Here is a 6,955-nt window from a genome sequence, read left to right as displayed (position 1 = left end):
AAGCCCCTTCTTCTACTCAGCATAAACCAGCCTCAAATTCTTCCCTTGCAGGAGGTAGCCAGCATGGGTGGTTTAGTTAGGGTGCAAGTTCCTTCTCATTAACTGAACTTTACCAAGTAGTAAAGTGACTGGGATCCTATACCTCTAATCCTTCTACTTTCATTTAAGAATTTCAATATCTCACTCAATCTTACAGTCTTACCTTCCCAAATATATATATCTATATATCTATAATTCTTACCAATAACCTATCATCTGAGGAACATGGGTAAGTTTGGGAACAGGCTAGAGCACATGCAGATGAGATTCACCAAACAAATGCAGCACACCTGGCTGGGGCTGAGGCAATGCCCGACCAAGATCCATAATGGAGTTATAATGCCTGGGAAGGCATTTTAGCCAGAGATCAGTTCATGACCTGCCTCCTGGCTGGTCTCTGCAAGGCTGCCCTCAAGACAGTTAATTATGAGAAGCACCAGGAGGTCATTCAGGACAAGAATGTAAACCCATCTCAATTCCTAGACCTTACAAAGGCCCTCTTAAAACATACTAATCTAGACCCTGAAAGTACAGAGCGTAGGCAACTCCTGATGACCCATTTTTTTTCTCCCAGAGTTACCCCAACATCAGGGCTAAGCTCAAGTGCTTGGAGAGAGGTCTTATGACTCCCCAGGCAGAAGTCATAGCACTGGCCTTTAAGGTGTACCATGGGAGAGATAAGAAAGCCTGAAAGCAAAATACCAAATGCTGGCCAAGGCCACCCGACTGGCCTCAGCCACTACCCAGCCTCCCTTGCCTCCTAAGGCACAAGGACTATGGGGGTCTCTGTTTCAAATGTGGTCAAGAAGGTCACTGGGCCCAGTTTTGTCCTAACCTTCACAAGCCACAGGTGCCATGGCCAAAATGCCACCAAGAGGAACACTGTTGTGTTGACTGCCTTCATTTCTCCCATGGTATGGGGGCATCACTCCCAGATCTCCCTGCGGCTGATATCTTAGGCCTAGCTACAGATGACTGAAGGTGCCCAGGTTCCCTTGACCGGACTACTGCCATCACTAATAGGGAGACACGGGTAATTATCATGGTATTGGAGCAGCCCATCTCCTTTCTTGTGGACACTGGAACCACTTTACTCAGTCCTGACAGAGTATTGGGGACCAACCTCTCCTTCTAGTTCCATTATTGTTGGGGTAGGGGGACAGCCTTGCTGGACTCTACCACTCAATTGTATTTTCAGGGGTGTTCCCTTGATTCATTGGTTTTTAGTGATGCCAACCTGTCCAGTCCCTTACTAGGAAGGGACTTTTTAGCCAAAGTGGGAGCCTCTATTTCCCTTATTCCACCGGTAAATACCATCCATAACCAGAGAAATTATATCCCAATTACCCAATTCCTGGGGATGGGAAAAGTAGTAAAAGTAATTAAACACTCCTTTAAAGTCACTGCCTCTCTGACATCCCCCCTCTTAAATAATACAAACCTGTCATTTAGTCTCCTACTTCAGACTCTGACTTTGGCCTATAAGCTCCTTAGGGTCACCCAACCAGGCCATTTTAGAGCTTGATGGCTATGTGTCCCACCTGGAACCAACTCAGAACTGACTGCTTCTCCAGTGATCCTGTCAAGTAATCTTACTTCACAATTCACTAACTGCCCTGTCTTTGATGTTGCCATAACCCCCTACCTTTTTCATATCACCCTCTTTGGTATGGCAAGCTGTCTCAAGGCATCTGAGACACACTCTGTAGGAATGCTAAGTTCCTTAGACTGTAATAAAACTATAATCCTCAATACCTCATCTCAACCCCAGTGCCCTACTGCTAATATGATTCTTTGTGGTACTCAGGTCTACCATGGTCTGTCTGCTGGTTGGTCAGGAGTTTGCACGCTTGTGCTCCATTTCCCCTAGCTGGGCGTGATAAATGAAAAGGAGCCCCTACCCATCCCCGTCATGGACTTAATAGCTGCCCAGCAGGATAAGAGGGCAGTTCAAATCTTGCCCCTCTTGGCTGTTGCAGGAATCATGGCAGCTTGCAGGACTGGGACAGCAGGACTAGCCACTTCACTTACTTTGTATTATCAGCTTTCTTCCCAGTTCACCCAGGACCTCCAGCAAGTGGCTTACACAATGCTGACTCTCCAAGGACAGATCGACACCTGGCAGCAGTAGGACTTCAAAACCAATGTGGATTGGGTCTCCTCACAGCTAAAGGATGTGGCCTGTGCATCTTCCTCCAGGAGGGATGCTGGTTTCATATCAACCAGTCAGGTATAGTAAAAGACAAAATCCAACAACTCCAGACAAATCTACAAAAGCAAAGGGAACAGATAGAGGCCTCTAGCTCTTGGGCCTTCGAGAACCCCATGTGGAAATGGATTTTGCCCTTCCTCACCTCTTTTGCTCGTCTTTCTGCTTTTGCTTTTTGCACCCTGCTTTCTTAACTTCTTCTCTAATTCCTCCAACTACAAATGCAAAAATTCTCTAACCAAACCATTAATTAGTTACTCTTACAGGATTATCAACTTCCTCCCGGAAGACAATGACCTTCCAATCAACCCTGATGGTGGGGACCAGCTATACCCTGAGAATGAGAATGCCCCTAATTAGCAGGAAGTCACTTGAAGAGCAAAAGTCCCCCAATGCCCTCCCCACATCACCCCCTTCCTAGTTCCTCACTTTTGAATTAAACAAAGAGGGAGGAATGTTGGGATCTGTAAAGCAGGCATCTCTTCAACCAGCCCCAAGGGACCTGACAAATGGGACATCAGGCATCTGTGAGGCCACCTATGGATCACCTGCAACCAACTGCATGCGCTGGGTCATGCCCCTTATAAGAGGACTTGCCCCTTCTCTCTCTCTCTCTCTCTCTCTCTCTCTCTCTCTCTCTCACCCTCATCCTCTCCCATCTTGCCCAGAGATTGTCTCTGTGACCCTTCCCTTCTCCTAATAAAATCTCCCACGTGGAACCAGCCATCTGGCATGATTTATGAACCTGCTGTATAACTCCACCCCACAATCCTAACAGTGGGGTCCAAGATGAATCACTCTAGCATCATAAGAAAGATATATCTCCCTGGAAGTCCAAAGGCTTTTGAAGTTCTCTGCTGGGAGCTGAGGGAAAACACTAGACATTTTATTATTATTATTATTACACCGTGATATATCTTCATATTATAATCAAATTTTTTAAGAGCTTGGCTCCCTGGCTGATATAAAATGAGAAGGCGTGAGGAAAAAGAGAGTGAGTGCATGTGTCGATGTAACAGGGAGCTCAGCTTGCCAGCTTTCAGAGGCCCTCAGGGTCCTGACAACATCTAGCGTCATCACCTATGGCTGTCCACAGGCAAGCAGGATTAAAAGGAGCTGCCTACCACCCCAGCTCTCTCTTTTCCTCTGTCCCTCTGTCTCTCTTGGTCTTTCTGTCTTTCTCTCTTTGCTACCTTGGCTCACTCAGGCTCTAATTTGTCCTTCCTCTCCTCCCCATAAACCTTCTTGTGCCAGACTTGAAGTGTGTAATTCCTCATATTTATTGTAACAGTACGTTTTGTTATTTTGAAATAGGCTCTTACTCTATAATCTAGACTGACTTTGAACTAATGGCAATCCTCCCCTCTCATACTCCTAAATTCTAGCATGACAGTAAAAACCCAAATTCTCAGATAAGAAAAGGTCAGACAAGCAATTCAGATAAGACTTATTTTAATATGACAAAATATTTAAAATAAAATAAAGACCATTTTTGTTTGGTCAAAATCAGAGTTTGTGGATGTTAAGTTGTGAAGGCTACTTTGCTCCACAAGGAATGTTGTGAATGCCAGGCTCATGGGTTTGGGAAACTTACTATGAGAGGAAGTTTAAGCAAAGAAAAGAATAAATGCCAAAAGCAGTGTTTTAGGAAGCCTGCATGGACTCTAGAACAGAACAGAGAAAGCAGAGTTGCTTGTGTAGACATGTCACAGTGTATTTTTTAAATTTAATTTTTGTGTATGTTGTTTGCCCCCATGCTTGTTTGTGTACAGAGTGGGTGCTTGATGACCAAGGAGGCCAGAAAGAGTGCAGGATCCTCTGGAAATAGTTACAAACAGTTGTGAGCTGCCATGTGGGTGTTGGGAATCAAACCTGGATTCTTTGGAAGAACGTCCAGCACTCTTAAGTGATGAGCCATGTCTCCCAAAAGTATCTAATTTTCTAAAGCACAGCTTTCTTACATAGACTGAACATGTGCCAATGGTAGTTGTTTAATTTATTTGTGAGCTGATGTCAGTTGATTTAAAGAATTACAAGGACAAATCCAGTGGGAAAGGCACATAGAAATACATTTGCAAGGAACATAGGGGCATATATTGGAATTGGAAGCACTTTTGGGAGGTGGAGACAGGAGGATCAGGAGCTCAAGGCCAGCCTGGGCTACATAGTAAGTTTGGGGCTGACCAGGGCTGCAAGAGACCTGTTTCAAAACAGCAATAATAATGTATTTCCCAGGTACGAGATAAAATTTAGGAGATAATTTGTTGGTTCCTATGAGCAATGGTAGAGTGTTGCCCAGACCCTGGACACCTCTCAGAGAGCATAGCAGGCTTGGGGCCTTTTCCTACTCAAGTCAGGCTTAGGCCTGCTGAACTCCATACAGACAAAGGCCATGTCATAATGAAGTCAGTTAAACTTCTGTTTCCCTGCCAGGGAACTGGCTTCTCAGATTAGCAGCTTCTTAATCTGGTTTACAGGGTCAGAAGGTCCCTGCCCCAAGCAGCATTTCCTCCCTTGACCTTTATCCTCCCCTCCCCCCTGACTCCCACTGTAGAAGCTAGCCCCTGGCTCCACCCCCTTTTTCTTTTTAATTTTTATTTTTTCCTTCACAATTTATTCATTATATATCCCAATTGAAGACCCCTCCCTCAACTTCTCCTAGTCCCATCCTCCCTCCTTCTTCTCCCATCCTCTTCCCCTAGTCCACCGGAGTTCTCCGCTATTGTCATCTGCGCATAGCTTGGTAAGTCTCATCAGGGCTGCCTGGTTCCTCTTCCTCCATGACCTCACAAGTCTGCATCATCAGGGGCAAGTGATCAGAGAGCAGTCAACTGAGTTCATGATAGAGGCAGCCCCTGATCCCCTCCCTCAGGGATCCTCATGGAGACTGAGCTGCCAATCGACTACATCTGAGAAGGGAGTCTAGGTTCTCTCCATGCATGGTCCTCCATTGGTGTGTCAGTCTCTGCAGGACACCCTGGGCTCAGATGTTTTAGTTTTATTGGTCTCCTGTCTCGTCCTTGTCCCTCTAATCCCACCCCTCTCTTCTTCCATAAGACTCTCTGCACTCTGCCCAAAGTTTAGCCCTGAGTCTCAGCATCTACTTTGATCCCCTCTTGGGTGAGTCCTTTCAGAGGACCCTCTTTAGTAGTCTCCCATCCTGTTTCCTTTCTTCCACCACTTCTGGTGTCTATCCTGCCCTGTTTATCCTATTCTGAATGAGATTTAAGCATTCTCCCAAGGGTCCTCCTTAGTGTTTACCTTCAAAGGAGCTGTCCTCCTAAACAGTCTCCCAGGTCATTGAAACCTGCTGTGCTAACTGATGCCTGATCTGATGCCGGAGCCTGCTCCCCAGCTCCTCCACCTTCATGCACAATCGGGTTGGAGGGCCCACAATATCTTTGTACAGACAAGAAGTGATTTGTATTCTTCTTTGTAAAAAAATGTACGACTTAGCCTGCAACTTCAATCAATAGTAAACTGACTACAGGGTGACATACTCAGAGGAGTTTCGTCTTCCAAACTAGATTAGGCACCTGGGAATCAGAATTCAGTTCCCTGGTGCAGAAGACAGGCTTGAAGCAATGCTGTCAGCAGAGCCCGTATTTATGAGTTCAGCTATTGGCAATTAGAAATAACTGGGTGTGATGGCACACACAGGTGTTTTCAGCTACTCTGGAGACTGAGCATAATGTAGGCTTGCCTGGTTTGTCAAAGACCCATTAAATTAGTCAGGTAGGCAGGATCTTGAGCTTGCTCTTGAACTTGACCTCCTGCTGAAGCCCCCTTAAGTGCTGGAATCACAAGTCTTCGGGCACACAAGGCAAAAAAAACCTAATTTGTGAGAACCCTTCAGCGAGTGAGCTGGCTAGTTTTAGGTCTGCTTGACATAAGCCAGAGGCACCTGTGGAAAGGGAGGAACCGAGGAAATGCCCCACCATTTTGGCCTGTGGAGCATTTTCTTGATTGGTGATTGATGTGAGAGGGCCCAGCCCACTGCAGGTGGTACTTCTGGCCTAGGACTCCTGGGTGCTATAAGAAACCAGGCAGGCTGAGCAAGTCATGGTGAACAAGAGAGTAAGCAGCATTCTTTTATGGCCTCTTCATCAGCATCTCCATGCAGTTTCCTGCCCTGATATCCTTCAGTGACAAACTGTGATGTGGAGCTGTAAGTTCAAATAAACCCTTTCTTCCCCAACTTGTTTTTGGCTATAGTGCTTTATCAGAGCAATAGAATCCCTAACTTCAACAGCAAATATGCCAGAACAGCAGGACAGATGTTGAATGGCTCTGATTACTAACAGTCACCTATAGCTAGGTGCAATGGAGCACACCTGTAATCCTAGAACTCTGGGAGGCAGAGGCAGGGTCTCTGTGAGTTCGAGGCCAGCCTGGTTTACAAAATGCATCAAGGACAGCAAAGGCTACACAGAGACACCTTGTCTCAAAAAAACTAACAAAAAAAAGTCACCTATAATGTCAGTGCAGAAAAAAAAAATTATGGGGGCAGTGGGCATAGTGATGCATGCCTTTAATCCCAGCACTTAAGAGGCAGAGGTGGGCAGATCTCTGTGGGTTCAAGGCCAGCCTAGTCTATATAATGAATTGTGGGTCAAACAGGGCTACACAGTAAAACCATGTTTAAAAAAACAAAAATGTATAGGGTAAACTTTATAATAATTGTATTATATGTCGGTCAGTTTTCCT

Source organism: Psammomys obesus, unplaced genomic scaffold (assembly GCF_907164565.1).
Source record: "Psammomys obesus unplaced genomic scaffold, mPsaObe1.curated_primary_1811, whole genome shotgun sequence".
In the NCBI taxonomy this organism is placed as follows: Eukaryota; Metazoa; Chordata; class Mammalia; order Rodentia; family Muridae; genus Psammomys; species Psammomys obesus.
Note: the sequence above shows the minus strand (reverse complement) of the source record.